Below are 15971 nucleotides of genomic sequence, written 5' to 3'. Positions count from 1 at the left end.
AGGGAGGCCATTCACTTGGAGGGTTATCTTAATTGGGGATACTTTAGGTGCCATAATGCAATTTAGTTCCATACAATCATCCTCATCGGGCTGGGGGCAATATGTAGAGCCCTGCTTGGGGTGCTTGTATTATCCAATCAGGGCAGTGCGTTTGATGTCGATTCTGGTGCCCCTGGCTGTCACTGTTCCTGCGACTGCAAGTGCAGCACTGTTGTGAGTCTCCTTCCCTCGCCTCAGGAGAGATGTCTCGGCAGGTTGTGGTGGTTCTTGGCCAGTGGGCCTGACTACGACATTGCTCAGGTGGAGATTGAATCCCAAAGGTCCTAATCTTTGGGGGGCTTTACTCGTCAGAGTGGGAGATGGCCGACGCTATGTACATGGTAGTCTATGGAGCACTGGAGTTCCTGGACCCCCTTTAATGCATTTTCACATGAGAGGGATAGTTCCATGGCACGTTTTACCCTCAAGGATGGTTCTGCCAACAATTCCCATTGAGTTGCCATGTTTTTTTTAAATATAAATTTAGAGTACCCAATTCATTTTTTCCAATTAAGGAGCAATTTAGAGTGTTCAATCTACCTACCTTGCACATCTTTGGGTTGTGGGGGCGAAACCCACCCAAGCACGGGGAGAATGTGCAAACTCCACACGGACAGTGACCCAGAGCCAGGATCGAACCTGGGACCTCGGCGCCGTGAGACTGCAGTGCTACCACTGCGCCACTGTGCTGCCCTGAGTCACCATGTTATTAACCCAAGGCGGTCTCACAACATTTCCGGGAGGGATGGGCTATAGTCGCAGCCAGTTTGCGAAGGGACATCAGGAATTCTGTGACCCATTCCCCTGGGGTTTGCCCAGCCGTGTTGAACTGGTATCTATGCACAATCACTGATGGTTTAGGCTCGTAATGGTTTGCGACAAGTTCCATGAGTTCACTAAAGGCCTTCGAAACTGGGGTTGTGGGGTAGGTAAGGCTTTTTGATCACACTGAAAGTTGGGGCTCCACACATGATCAGGAGTATTATCTTTTGCTGGTCGTCTCCTGCAATATCATTTGCCTGGAAAATATACCGCATCTATTCGGTATACTGGGTCCGAACTTCCATGCCTGTATTAAAGGCCTCGTGCCTTCCAAAATGTGGCATTTTTTCATCCCGCCAACCTTGCTCTCCTGCTGAGGAATTCAAGTGCTGCCCGGTGTCCAAAATCGCAGCCATTGTTTTTTCCTCGTCGCCAGTATAAAAGCTCAGTCGGCCCAATAAAGTGAATTGAAACGGCAGTTTACTTTAGCCAAAAGAAAAGGCCGCAACATGGCGTACAGCAGATAGGTCCCAAGCAGGACTACCGATCATGCAGGTCCCAATCCAGGCCACCTTTTCAGGGTTGATTCTATGAGCCTTGGCTGATGGACCTCCACCCATTAGCGGGGAAGCTTATATTTCATGAGCTCCAGGGGAGATCAATGGGTCACCTGAGGGTTATTACAGAATAGTGCAGTACAATGCTCTCTCTGTACCGCACTAGAGCATAAGCCCTGATTTTTGTACTCAAGCCATGAAGTGGGGCTTGAACTCGGAACCTTGTGATTCAATGGTGAGTGTGCTGCTAACTAAACCATGACTGACACACTTAGCTCTACATGGATACTATCTGATGCATCTCCTTGCTCCTGGCATTTTCTTTGTCCATGAGATTGATTTGAACTTCTTATCCACTTACCCACTGCTTTCTCTCCCCTGTTTGGCCAACTATAATTTTAAACTGCAGGCAGTAAGCATATTTGACCCTCTGGGCCTGGTCTGCTATGTCAACCCATAAAATGGGTGGACAGTTAGTGCTGGTTTGACTGCTGGGGTAACCCTAACAGGTACCGGAGTCGGGCAAGGTAAGTTTTTTATAAACAGTTAAAACCGGAAGGTAGGGGCCTGAGAGCAGGGTTTTGGGAGGGAATGCAATAGTGTAAGTAATTCAAAAATAATGCTGTAAGCCTTTGTCTCACTTCACATTAAGTGTAACTATTTGTTTCCTATCATATGTTTATATTGATGTCAGCTTTGTTGTAAGCTTGGCGTATATGGGGCCCTTATTGGTATTTCTCAATTTAGAGAACAACAGTTAGATCCTATTCCTACCTCCACCCCTTCTTTCTATTCCCCAATGTATCCAGAGCAGAGCCAGAGTGGCTCCTTCTTAGACTTTGAAGAAGTGTTTGTTTTCCAGAATGTTTCACTGACTGAAAGCCAGTTCCCTAATTCTCAGTTCAACTCCAGCAGCCAAAGCAAATGTTTTGAGAAAGCCAGAGAGAGCTGTTTGCATCCAGTTTACCCCCTCCCTATCTTCATGCTGTTATTCTTCATAATAACCCACATGTGGGCTAGTTTGATGGGCAGTAAATAACCTAAACAGATTTTTTCAATTAAAACGTTGGAGATTTAAATAAATGCTGCCCCAGCACGCCAGAGAAAGATGTGGGAGACTGAATGAGTCAGCAGTTTACGAATGTGTAAAAGGCTTGCAGAAATGACCCGGGGGCATGAATGAGTCAGCAGTTTCAAAAGAATGTGGAAATAAATTGCTATTGCAATAATTTCCTGTCATAACTTGAATAAAGGATCATTAAAAAGACACATACCCAACTCTAGGGAAGATTCCAGAATATATTTTTGTATTTGGGTTTTTGGTTGGGTTCTTCAATCCCTGTTGGGGCCAAGGTACAATCAGCCTCTGTGTCCCTGGGCTACAAAACTGAATGATATTCACAATTGTACCTATACTTGTTTGCAATCCAGTGACCCTGAAAGAAGGTCTTAGGCATTGGTTGAGGACATGATCAGGCTTGCTTGTAGTCACCTGACAAAGTTAAGAAGAATAAGAATTTGGTGACGTTTCAGAGACTACAAAGTGTTTGTGAATCTCAAGCTTTTAAGTGGAAACAGGAGAACATTTGAAATGAAATGAAAATCACTTATTGTCACGAGAAGGCTTCAAATGAAGTTACTGTGAAAAGCTGCTGATCGCCACATTCCGGCGCCTGTCCGGGGAGGCTGTTACGGGAATCGAACCGTGCTACTGGCCTGCTTGGTCTGCTTTCAAAGCCAGCGATTTAGCCCTGTGCGAAGAATAACACCATGATTAAAATAAAGTTATAAACTGGAAAGTACATATTCTTCTTGCCTCTATGACATTTGATTTCAGCCATGTTATCTGGAGATGTACTCCTGACAAGACAATGTACAGGGAGACACAAGAGAGATGGATTAAACAGTCACCAGGTGATGATGGATTAAACAGTCACCAGGTGATGATGGATTAAACAGTCACCAGGTGATGATGGATTAAACAGTCACCAGGTGATGATGGATTAAACAGTCACCAGGTGATGATGGATTAAACAATCACCAGGTGATGATGGATTAAACAGTCACCAGGTGATGATGGATTAAAAAGTCACCAGGTGATGATGGATTAAACAGTCACCAGGTGATGATGGATTACACACCAGGTGATGATGGATTAAACAGTCACCAGGTGATGAAGGATTACACACCAGGTGATGATGGATTACACACCAGGTGATGATGGATTACACACCAGGTGATGATGGATTAAACAGTCACCAGGTGATGAAGGATTACACACCAGGTGATGATGGATTACACACCAGGTGATGATGGATTACACACCAGGTGATGATGGATTACACACCAGGTGATGATGGATTACACACCAGGTGATGAAGGATTACACACCAGGTAATGATGGATTAAACAGTCACCAGGTGATGATGGATTAAACAGTCACCAGGTGATGAAGGATTACACACCAGGTGATGAAGGATTACACACCAGGTGATGATGGATTAAACAGTCACCAGGTGATGAAGGATTACACACCAGGTGATGATGGATTAAACAGTCACCAGGTGATGATGGATTACACACCAGGTGATGATGGATTACACACCATTTGATTTCAGCCATGTTATCTGGAGATGTACTCCTGACAAGACAATGTACAGGGAGACACAAGGGAGATGGATTAAACAGTAACCAGGTGATGATGGATTAAAAAGTCACCAGGTGATGATGGATTAAACAGTCACCAGGCAATGAAGGATTACACACCAGGTGATGAAGGATGACACACCAGGTGATGATGGATTAAACAGTCACCAGATGATGAAGGATTACACACCAGGTGATGATGGATTGCACACCAGGTGATGATGGATTACACACCAGGTGATGATGGATTACACACCAGGTGATGATGGATTAAACAGTCACCAGGTGATGAAGGATTACACACCAGGTGATGATGGATTACACACCAGGTGATGAAGGATTACACACTAGGTGATGATGGATTACACACCAGGTGATGATGGATTAAACAGTCACCAGGCGATGAAGGATCACACACCAGGTGATGAAGGATTACACACCAGGTGATGATGGATTACACACCAGGTGATGATGGATTACACACCAGGTGATGAAGGATTACACACCAGGTGATGATGGATTAAACAGTCACCAGGTGATGATGGATTACACACCAGGTGATGATGGATTAAACAGTCACCAGGTGATGATGGATTAAACAGTCACCAGGTGATGAAGGATTACACACCAGGTGATGAAGGATTACACACCAGGTGATGATGGATTAAACAGTCACCAGGTGATGAAGGATTACACACCAGGTGATGATGGATTAAACAGTCACCAGGTGATGATGGATTACACACCAGGTGATGATGGATTACACACCATTTGATTTCAGCCATGTTATCTGGAGATGTACTCCTGACAAGGCAATGTACAGGGAGACACAAGAGAGATGGATTAAACAGTCACCAGGTGATGATGGATTAAACAGTCACCAGGTGATGAAGGATTACACACCAGGTGATGATGGATTACACACCAGGTGATGAAGGATTACACACCAGGTGATGATGGATTACACACCAGGTGATGATGGATTACACACCAGGTGATGATGGATTAAACAGTCACCAGGTGATGATGGATTAAACAGTCACCAGGTGATGAAGGATTACACACCAGGTGATGAAGGATTACACACCAGGTGATGATGGATTAAGCAGTCACCAGGTGATGATGGATTACACACCAGGTGATGATGGATTAAACAGTCACCAGGCGATGAAGGATTACACTCCAGGTGATGATGGATTACACACCAGGTGATGCTGGATTAAACAGTCACTAGGTGATGAAGGATTACACACCAGGTGATGATGGATTAAACAGACACCAGGTGATGATGGATTACACACCAGGTGATGATGGATTACACACCAGGTGATGATGGATTACACACCAGGTGATGATGGATTAAACAGTCACCAGGTGATGATGGATTACACACCAGGTGATGATGGATTACACACCAGGTGATGATGGGTTACACACCAGGTGATGATGGATTACACACAAGGTGATGAAGGATTACACACCAGGTGATGAAGGATTACACACCAGGTGATGATGGATTACACACCAGGTGATGATGGATTAAACAGTCACCAGGTGATGATGGATTAAACAGTCACCAGGTGATGATGGATTACACACCAGGTGATGATGGATTACACACCAGGTGATGATGGATTACACACCAGGTGATGATGGATTAAACAGTCACCAGGTGATGATGGATTACACACCAGGTGATGAAGGATTACACACCAGGTGATGAAGGATTACACACCAGGTGATGATGGATTACACACCAGGTGATGAAGGATTACACACCAGGTGATGATGGATTACACACCAGGTGATGATGGATTACACACCAGGTGATGATGGATTACATACCAGGTGATGATGGATTAAACAGTCACCAGGTGATGATGGATTACACACCAGGTGATGATGGATTACACACCAGGTGATGATGGATTACACACCAGGTGATGATGGATTAAACAGTCACCAGGTGATGATGGATTGCACACCAGGTGATGATGGATTAAACAGTCACCAGGTGATGAAGGATTACACACCAGGTGATGATGGATTAAACAGTCACCAGGTGATGATGGATTACACACCAGGTGATGAAGGATTACACACCAGGTGATGAAGGATTACACACCAGGTGATGATGGATTAAACAGTCACCAGGTGATGATGGATTACACACCAGGTGATGAAGGATTACGCACCAGGTGATGAAGGATTACACACCAGGTGATGAGGGATTAAACAGTCACCAGGTGATGATGGATTACACACCAGGTGATGAAGGATTACGCACCAGGTGATGAAGGATTACACACCAGGTGATGAAGGATTACGCACCAGGTGATGAAGGATTACACACCAGGACTGGATTCTCCCACCCCGCCCGCCGCAAGAACGCCACGGGCGAGCTGCATAGAATGAAAAAATCCATTGACCTCAGGCAGGATTCTCCGGTCACGGGGTAAACGCGGTTGGAGAATTTCGCCTCAGGATTCGGAAAGGTCCTGAGCAGTTTACATCTTCTTAACCAGGGAAGGGGGAAAACTGGAGAAAATACAAAATGACTCACCGAAGAGGAAAGCCATGCCCTACTGTATCACGTTTTATATCTCTGATGTGTATTTTACGCTCTGCCTGATGATGTGCCCCTCCCCCCCCAACCCCACGACCTAGTTCGGTGTTGGAGACAAATCATTAGGCAGAGACGGGCAGGTGGGGACCACACTGCATTCCACTCAGGGAGGGAAGGCTTTGGATCACCTTCCCATCCCACTGCCAATTGAGGTCCTTAGCAGACAATTAATGCGCACTTAAAGACCTCATCCCATTACCACTAATAGAGTGGCAGGCAGAAGCTCGCCATGTGAGGAACATGACAAGCAAACCCATGCAGCATTGTTTATTCAGGATCCCTCACTCAAAGGAACTCAGTGCCTACTTGGGAATCCGGAAGAGTGGGGGTTAACTGAAAGCCATCCCCTGCCAAAGCTGCTGAACGCCCGCCCCTATTATGCCCCCTCCCACTATCTTTAAAAAAAATAAATTTAGAGTACACAATTCATTTTTTCCAATTAAGGAGCAATTTAGCGTGGCCAATTCACCTGCCCTGCGCATCTTTTGGGTAGTGGGGGCTAAACCCACGCAAACACGGGGAGAATGTGCAAACTCCACACGGACAGTGACCCAGAGCCGGGATCGATCCTGGGACCTCAGCGCCATGAGACAGCAATGCTAACCACTGCGCCACCGTGCTGCCCTTCCCCTCCCACTATCATATCTGTGGCCTTGTGATGAAACTGGGTGGGTGTTGTACCAGCAACAGCCCCCACTTCCCCAGTGAAACCGCAGTTCAATAAATCTGCGGGTCTCAAATTGACCAGCAACAGGCAGGACCTCTGCCCCTGGGATCCGCGATCTTGTACTTGAGGCGCATTTAGTTCGCTAGGCCTTCCTGCAGCACTCCAGCCAGCAGCCAAGATCCCTATTACCTCCATTAAATACTGCCCAAGGAATGTGTTTTCCTGAGACACAGATCCACAACGAGAGATCCTATTTTAGTGGCTCCTGACACATCATTGCTTTTATCTTTTTTTAAATAAATTTAGAATACCCAATTAAGGGGCAATTTAGCATGGCCAATCCGCCTAACCTGTACATCTTTTGGGTTGTGGGGGTGAAGCCCATGCAGACACGGGGAGAATGTGCAAACTCCACACAGACAGTGACCCAGGGCCGGGATCGAACCCGGGTCCTCAGCACCGTAGGCAGCAGTGCTAACCACTGCGCCATCGTGCCCGCCCTATCATTGCCTTTATCAAATTGCCTTTATACAAATAAATCTGTTCTTCTTCCTTTCTGAAGATGTCCTAAATATTCAACTCCACCCATTAAATCAGAGCTACAATTTCTCACTTGCTGCATTGATCTGCTCCACTTGATGGAGATGATCCAGTGAGCAGAAACAAAACCTGGCAAAATTTAACATAAATACAATCACATAATGTGCGAACTTTGGTGGTGTGGCCATGGATTAATAAATTGATTTCATTAGCAGCCTCTGGGTATACCACAGGGCCATTGTAACATTTTTTTAAAGTACACTCTGGGTTCCATTATTACAATGATTACCGAACAATACTTCAGATTCCAAATGCATTTCCAAAAGCTCCAGTGCCTTTTCCGGTAGGTTTATTTCAAATGCATTGTTCATAAGGAACCAGTCTATCATAAAGTCTGACTAAGATTGGCTTTTTGTATATCATATATGATTTATGCCATTATGGAACCATCAAAACGTAATCTTCTGAAGGAATACTGTCCTGGATGAACATTTTTGATACGATCAATGAAACATTTGCAATCCTCTCATATCACCAATTCTTTGATTTTTATCATACGTTGGGCGCGATTTAATGGAATTGAAACAGAGTCCCGTTTTGGGCACATTTAGCGGGATGTTTCCTGGGGCTTCAGGCGCTGAGAAGGACCCCTCTGTTAAACGGGACTCTGCTTCATTTCTGGGCTTCGGCGAGGAATTCCCCATCGAGGCCGCTCTTAGGCTCATTTCCATCACTGACGAGTTCAGCTCATCAGTGCAGGAAGAGATTGGGGCACCATTTTCTCTGGACACCCCCATCACAGCATCTGGACCCCCCCAACAGACCAATTAAGGGGTCATCAAGCCCCTCGCACCCCACCTCATAAGGTCAGGGCACGCCCGGGCCCGATCCCCAGCACGGGCAAGATGCCACCTGGGAACCTCAGCATTGTCAGGCTGGCACCCAGGTGGCACTGCCAGGGTGCCTGCGTGACACTGCCAAGGTACCAGGCTGACTGTGCCATGGTGCCAAGGTGGCATTGGGGTGGCAGTGTTCCACCCTGGCCAGAGCCTAACCTCCCAGGGAACCCTATTGCCTGGGAGACCCCTCCAAGTGCCGGCACACTTGGTCCACCTTTGTGGAAACCAGTGATAAATGGCGCCTGCTTGAGGTCTCCGAGGCAAGGCCATTAGATCCTGCACCTTGGGTAACTTTGATGCAGACATATTCAAGTGATACTAACTACTCACTTGAATATGCAAATCTGGATCCCGTCCTCAATGGGTGGGATCTAGATCGCGACACCTCACAAGATCTCGTTAGATCTTGCGAGTCGTAACAAAAGTTGTAAATCACGTGAGAAGCTTCTGGCGAGATTTACCGGCCTTGCCGCGTCCCGAGTCGAACATGGTGAGGCCCTTAGATAGTGCCCCTAGTGTGGAAGCAAAGTAGAAAGCCTGCCAAACTAAAGTCTGTGAGTCCCATTCTTTCCCTCCACAAACCTGCTCCCGCCAGCCTAAAAATTGAGGCTGGACAGGAAAGGGCCCTTAAGCGGCCATCAAATGTGAAATTGCGTCTGGGTTTGGGTGGTGGGTTCCTGGGGGAATATGGTCCATTCAATTCTATGTGCCTCGCCTCAGAACTCACCTTGGGGGGAATGTAAAATTCTGCCCTACAGTGCTAGGGAGGTAATTCCAGGATTTTGACCCAGCGACAGTGAAAGAATGGTGATGATATATTTACAAGTCAGGATGGTGAGCATGATGAATGTAGAAATGATTATTTTATATTCTGTTGCAGTAATGCTATTAAAAAACGAGGTTTAAACTACATACAGGCAGTTTGTCAACTAAAGCTGTGATTAAGAAGTCTAAAAAGGTGACGTAATTATTGATTTTAACCACTTACTTGGTTACAGATGAGGGGCTAATGGAATAGTGTTTTGATTGCTAGAGATTCCCTGGAGTTTAGATAATTTATGAGGGATTGTATTTAGTTCTAGCTCAGCAGGCCATGGAACATAGTGGGATGCATGGAATTAATGGGAGGAGACAGGTTTGTCTATAGTTTTGCAGTTTGTTATAGGATTTTAAGTTGAACAGCAATTTTGCCAGATGCTGTTAGGTTGAGCAAAAGTGTATTGATTTGCTCTTGAAACAAACTCTCTCCAAAGTCTAGTTACAACTAAACTAGTAACCTGTTTTGTTAACTTTATTTATAAGTAAGAAGTCTTACAACACCAGGTTCATTTATTTATTTAATATTATTTATAAGTGGCATTTGAACTGTGTTAGTTTGCTTAATTGGAATTAGTGGCAGGTGTAGATAGTACATTCAGTTTTTTCATTTCACTTGAGAACTGTTTAACTGGTAATTGTAAAACTATTTCTTTAATGTAAATGTTGTTAATTCTGTGTTTAAGCGCACGATCTAACGGAAATATTTCTGGGCTGGAGCTACCAGTCATGTTGCACTCAAAAAACCACGTGGCGCAATGTGACCAGTAAGTGCTAGGAGATCCCACTTCCAGGATCTACCCAGCCTGCCATGCCTCGCCAGATCTAACGCAAACCCGCGAGACACTTTTTGGCAAATCTGCATATTAGTGAGACGGCTAGTCTCACTCTAATATGCATTGCTGAGATCTAACCAAGGTGTGAGATCTAATCAATGCTGTTCTCCACAAACAGGGACCAGATGGAACAGCATTCATGGGAGTCTCCCAGGGGATTGAAGGCTGCCGGGTGCATGTCCTCTTGGCAGGATGATACCCTGGCACTCTTGGTGCCACCATGGCACCCAAGCAGTGCCATCTGGGTGCCTGCCTGTCACTGCCAAGTTGTCCAGGTGGCACTGCCAGCTAACAGGGGCACAGCCAGGATGCCAGGCTGGTGGTGCCAACCTGGCATTTTTTGTGTGACAGTGATTGGGCCAGGGTGTGCCCTGTGCAGGTGTGGGAGGCCCTTATAATGATTTGGGGCTTGGGAGGGCTGGGGGTCACGTTGGGGGCTTGAGAGATCGGATGCCATTTAAAAATGCCACCCTGATCTCTCGTTGCAAGGAGGAGTTTCGTCGAGTGGTGCTTCTCAGTGCAGGAAACTTATTAATCGTGGAGTTCCCCGCTGAGACCTCGTATCTATCTGGGTAGGTGGTAGATAGCGGAGTGTTTCTCACTAATCCAAGCACCGGAAACACCGGTCTAATCTCACGTACTACAGGACTCAGTCCCATTTCAGGTAGATCAAGTCCAATAAGTGCCATTTGAGACACTCCCCCATTGTCATTGACTTCAGGAAGCCAAAGTACTGTACACACCCCTGTCAGCATCAACGGGGCTGAGGATGGTTAGCAGTTTCAAATTCCAGCTGGCACCTTGGCACGGGTTTCCAGGAGCTGCAGCTGGAGACACTTCCTGCACACATGCTGGCCCCGGGCACTGGAAATATTCCTGGCTTCCCACATGGCGCACAAGGAGCAAACCACAGCTTTGAGCTCTCCTGCCATAATCCTTTGGAAGCTGCTTCATATCAGATTATATCCAATTCCGTAAGGCTCTTCTTTCCTGGTGCTCATTACTATTGAATGTAGCCTTTACAAACTATAAACCACTACTAATTATGAACTTATTAAAAATAGATTTAGAGTACCCAATTTATTTTTCTAATTAAGGGGCAATTTCGCGTAGCCAATCCATCTACCCTGCACATCTTTGAGTTGTGGGTGTGAGACCCACGCAGACACGGGGAGAATGTGCAAACTCCATACGGATAGTGACCCAGCCCGAGATCGAACCTGGGACCTCGGCGCTGTAGGCTGCACTGCTTTGTTTTTTAAATTTAGAGTACCCAATTTTTTTTCCAATTAAGGGGCAATTTAGAGTGGCCAATCTACCTATCCTGCACATTTTTGGATTGTGGGGGTGAAACCCACGCAGACACGGGGAGAATGTGCAAACTCCACATGGACAGTGACCCAGGGCCAGGATTCGAACCCGGGTCCTCAGCGCCGTAGGCAGCAATGCTGTAGGCTGCAGTGCTAACCACTGCTCTACCGTGCCGTCCCTTATAAATTATAAGCTTTATCCTTTGTAGCATCTACTGCTGAAGCAGGGCAAGACCACTCTCTGAAGATTTAAAAAGTTAGAAAGCAAGAACAAAAAGCAAAAATCACTTCTTTCCGCTCTGCCCCGAATTCTCATCCTGTTCCAAATTCCCGATACCCACACTCACTCTGCCTCTGTCTCAATCTGGATGTGAATGTGCTCTCCCCCACTGCTCTTGCGCAAAGCACACTTTCAGCTTGTGGTGTTCCCAAGTATCTGCTGCTCTTGTCCTCATAGATGGTAATAGCCATTGTTTTGGAAGGTGGAGGAAGTTTGGAAGGAGCCTTGGTGAGTTCCTGCAGTTCATCTTGTTTTTTTCTATAATTTTTTTAAAATAAATTTAGATTACCCAATTATTTTTTCCAATTAAAGGGCAATTTAGCGTGGCCAATCCACCTACTCTGCACATTTTTGGGTTGTGGGGGCGAAACCCACGCAGACACGGGGAGAATGTGCAAACTCCACACGGACAGTGACCCAGAGCCGGGATCGAACCTGGGACCTCAGCGCCGTGACAGTTCATCTTGTTGATGGTGCACACTGCTGCCTCCGTTCATTGGTGGCGGAGAGAGTGAATGTTTGTGGAAGGGTCACTAATCAAACGTGCTTCTTTGTCCTTTACCCTCCATCTCTTTCTCCTGAAGATGCTGATTCTTGCTGGAATTTGCTTCCACAGAGGCCAACCATGGTCGATAGCCTGGCCATTTCACATATGTAAACTAGAGCAGTGAGTTTAGTAACCTGTTCAGAAAGATGCTACATTTTGCTCCCATCCTCATCAATGCCTTCCAGTGGTAATCACTGCATAGATATCAAGTGTTGGAACCCTGATTGATTATGTTTTTCTCTCTCCTTAGGATGGATGTCAATAATAGCACCAGTTGTTGCCCCAACTAAAATCTGTTCAGTCAACACAAGCCATGGGATCTTCGTAATCTACAAGAATGACAAAAATGAGAAAGTGATGGACTTTCACTTGAAAGAGAAGAAAAGTACAGTTCTCCTTTAAGATTTTGATGGGATGACTTCCTTAATATTAAGCAGGATATTTATCCAACACACAAGACAGGAAGGTGAGACAGTTGTTTTTCTGCACTGTGACCAGGATATTCTCTGTCCTATAAATATTTCAGCTCGGCTATGAGCTTTGGCACCATGTAGAGGAAGGGAAATCCTCACTTTAGTCACATATAGTTTTACAGTTAGTGAATCTGTTCCTGTACTGTACTCTCTTGGGGCATTGCCAAGCCAGTAGAGTGGATATTCTATGAGAAATTGGAGGAACCGCCAGACAATGAACAGACAGAACCAGTTACATGATCTAGCCCCCTTACGTGGGGTACTGAGGGCTGCTAATGCCCATGAAACTTTAAAAAAAACAATTTGAATACCCAATTCATTTTTCCCAATTAAGGGGCAATTTAGCGTGGCCAATCCACCTACCCTGCACGTCTTTAGGGTTGTGCGGGCAAAACGCATGCAAACACAGGAAGAATGTGCAAACTCCACACGGGCAGTGACCCTGAACTGGGATCGAACCTGAGACCTCGGCGCCATGAGGCAGCAGTGCTAACCACTGCGCTGCCGTAGTGGCCCGCCCATGAAACTTTATACCAACAAAATTTCATGCCTTCAGAAAGGGAGTTGAGAAAATTAGGGGAGAGAAAAGAAGACGCGCTGATTACTGTAAGTCCACTCTCCTTTCTATGTTTGACACTTTAAAACAGCAAGTTAGAGAGAGACATTCGAGAAGCTTTTTGTACAGAATTCCCCCTTTGGTGACTTACAATGATGCTACATAAGAAGGCGGCTGCTTGCCCCATTATGCGGTACCTGTTCTTTCCCCATAGCTCTGCAAATTCCTCCATTTAGGTAAGACTCTGATTTCTTTTTGAAAGTTCAAGGCGATGCATTTCCAGACCACAATCATTTGTATGGAATGAGACATCAGCTCCCAGAGTCCCGCCAGTAATTCCAACCAACAAGTTTAGACAGGATGGTTTTACTCCATAAAGGGCTATCCCCAGCCCTTTATGGAGTAAAACTGCAGTTAGGATGAGCTCCAATATTTGGACCTTGGACCTTGGACTTATATTAATGCATTAAAGATGACAAAGAAAGGAAATACACTGGTTATGGCATGGAGGAAATGTGTAGTTTGAATCCAGACTTCCTCCAACAGATCAAAAATATAAACAGCTGAGCTGAGGAGTTTGTGAATTGTTCTTAACTGTGTTTACTGTGGTCAGGAAATGCTGAGTTGCATGCAGTAGGAGTCCATTACAGCGGCGAAAGTGTATCTGCATGGAGACTGTCATTAATGAGGCTTCGTAACAAATGCCAGAGAATGCCAATTGCAGGGGGTGCGATTTAATGGGAATAAAACAGAGTCCCGTTTTGGACGCGTTTAGCTGGGTGCTTCTCGCACCTGAAGTGTCGGGAATGGCCCTGCTCGCAAATGGGACTCAGCGTTGCCCGCACATACCTCCATCATTTCCTGCACGGACAACTTGGAGGAACTTCTTCACCCAAAGGGTTGTGAATCTATGGAATTCCTTGCCCAGTGAAGCAGTTGAGGCTCCTTCATTAAATGTTTTTAAGGTAAAGATAGATAGTTTTTTGAAGAAAAAAGGGATTAAGGGTTATGGTGTTCGGGCCGGAAAGTGGAGCTGAGTCCACAAAAGATCAGCCATGATCTCATTGAATGGCGGAGCAGGCTCGAGGGGCCAGATGGCCTACTCCTGCTCCTAGTTCTTATGTTCTTATGACAAGCAGGGAGAGATCGGGGCGCCATTTTTAACCACCCACCGTGGCCTCCGGACCTATCCCAACATACCTGTTAGGGGGTTCTTGAGCCCCCCTCATCCCACCTCATAAGGGCAGTGAACCCCCAGGCCCGATCCCCAGCAGGGGTAACCTGGCAGTAGCACAATTTCCAGGCCATTCATATTGGCTGATTGCTTGCCTGGCTTTAAGTCATAAATGAGTAAGTTTCCTACAATTGAGCATCAGAAAAATAAAAGTCGGTATATTCAACCACATATCGAAGATTCTGCACCCTTGCCATCAACTTCATCCTCTGATAGACCATGCAAGCTCAACCAGACTGTACACGGTGGCTGAGATTATTTTAAAATTTAGAGTACCCAATTATTTTTTTTCCTAATTAAGGGCAATTTAGTGTGGCCAATCCACCTACCCTACACATTTTTGGGCTGTGGGGGTGAGACCCACAAAGACACGGGGAGAATGTACAAACTCCACACGGACAGTGACCCGAGGCTGGGATTGAATCTGGGTCCTCGGCGCCGTGAGGCAGCAGTGCTAACCACTGCACCTCCGTGCTGCCCTTCCTCTAATATCCTCTTGTCAGCCTTTTAGTCTCCATGCTCCATAAATTCCAAACTGTACAAAACTTTATCAATTGCACCTTGTATTACCAACGGCCCATCACCCCGTCCCCATTGAGCAATGTTGGTTGCCCATTACCTAATAGATCAAACTTGAATGTTTATGTCTATGCAAATTTTATAGAACACCAACTACCCTTCATCAACCTTCTCCAGCATTATGCCCCCCACCTGCATCCACAAACCTTCTGACTCTGGCCCCTGTGCCAACTTCCATCTTCACTCTCAGTGGCAAAGTATCCAGTTGCCTTGGCCCCGCTGTTTGGAATTCCCTCCTCGGTGCTCTCTGTCTACTTACAATCCAACCTTTAAAACACTCCTTAAAACAGAACTCTACTCGTCAACCAAACTGTATGTTACTTCACAAAAGCTCTGTTTATTCTCTGTGAAACACCTTTGAAAGTTTTACCACAGTAAATCCTATACAGCTCACGTTACTCCCGTAGTTATTGTTACAGGCGGTCTTTGTTCCACTGGTTCATGGGTGAGGTTTATACAAGAAACTATGAAAAATACACTTACCTGCAATTCAAGTGAGGTTAGATTGGGCCAGCGATGATGGCTCCCCTCTCCCAATTTATAACCGTTAATTATTAATTACAGGTAGTAATCTGCCTTCCAGTTTGTGCTTCCAAAGTGAATA

The 15971-nt window shown here is 45.8% G+C and overlaps 1 long non-coding RNA gene across 1 annotated transcript in view; it reads left to right on the top strand.

Annotated features, from left to right (window-relative positions):
* Positions 1-15971, top strand: part of LOC119979714 — a 248169-nt gene that overhangs the window by 224733 nt on the left and 7465 nt on the right. The window contains exon 2 of the long non-coding RNA XR_005463772.1: positions 12776-12991. This is a non-coding gene — a long non-coding RNA (uncharacterized LOC119979714). The remainder of the gene's footprint in view (positions 1-12775; positions 12992-15971) is intronic.

The sequence above is a fragment of the Scyliorhinus canicula genome, chromosome 1 (genome assembly GCF_902713615.1).
Source record: "Scyliorhinus canicula chromosome 1, sScyCan1.1, whole genome shotgun sequence".
In the NCBI taxonomy this organism is placed as follows: domain Eukaryota; kingdom Metazoa; phylum Chordata; class Chondrichthyes; order Carcharhiniformes; family Scyliorhinidae; genus Scyliorhinus; species Scyliorhinus canicula.
The sequence above is the reverse complement of the archived record's forward strand: the minus strand, read 5'-3'. Positions and strand labels throughout refer to the sequence as shown.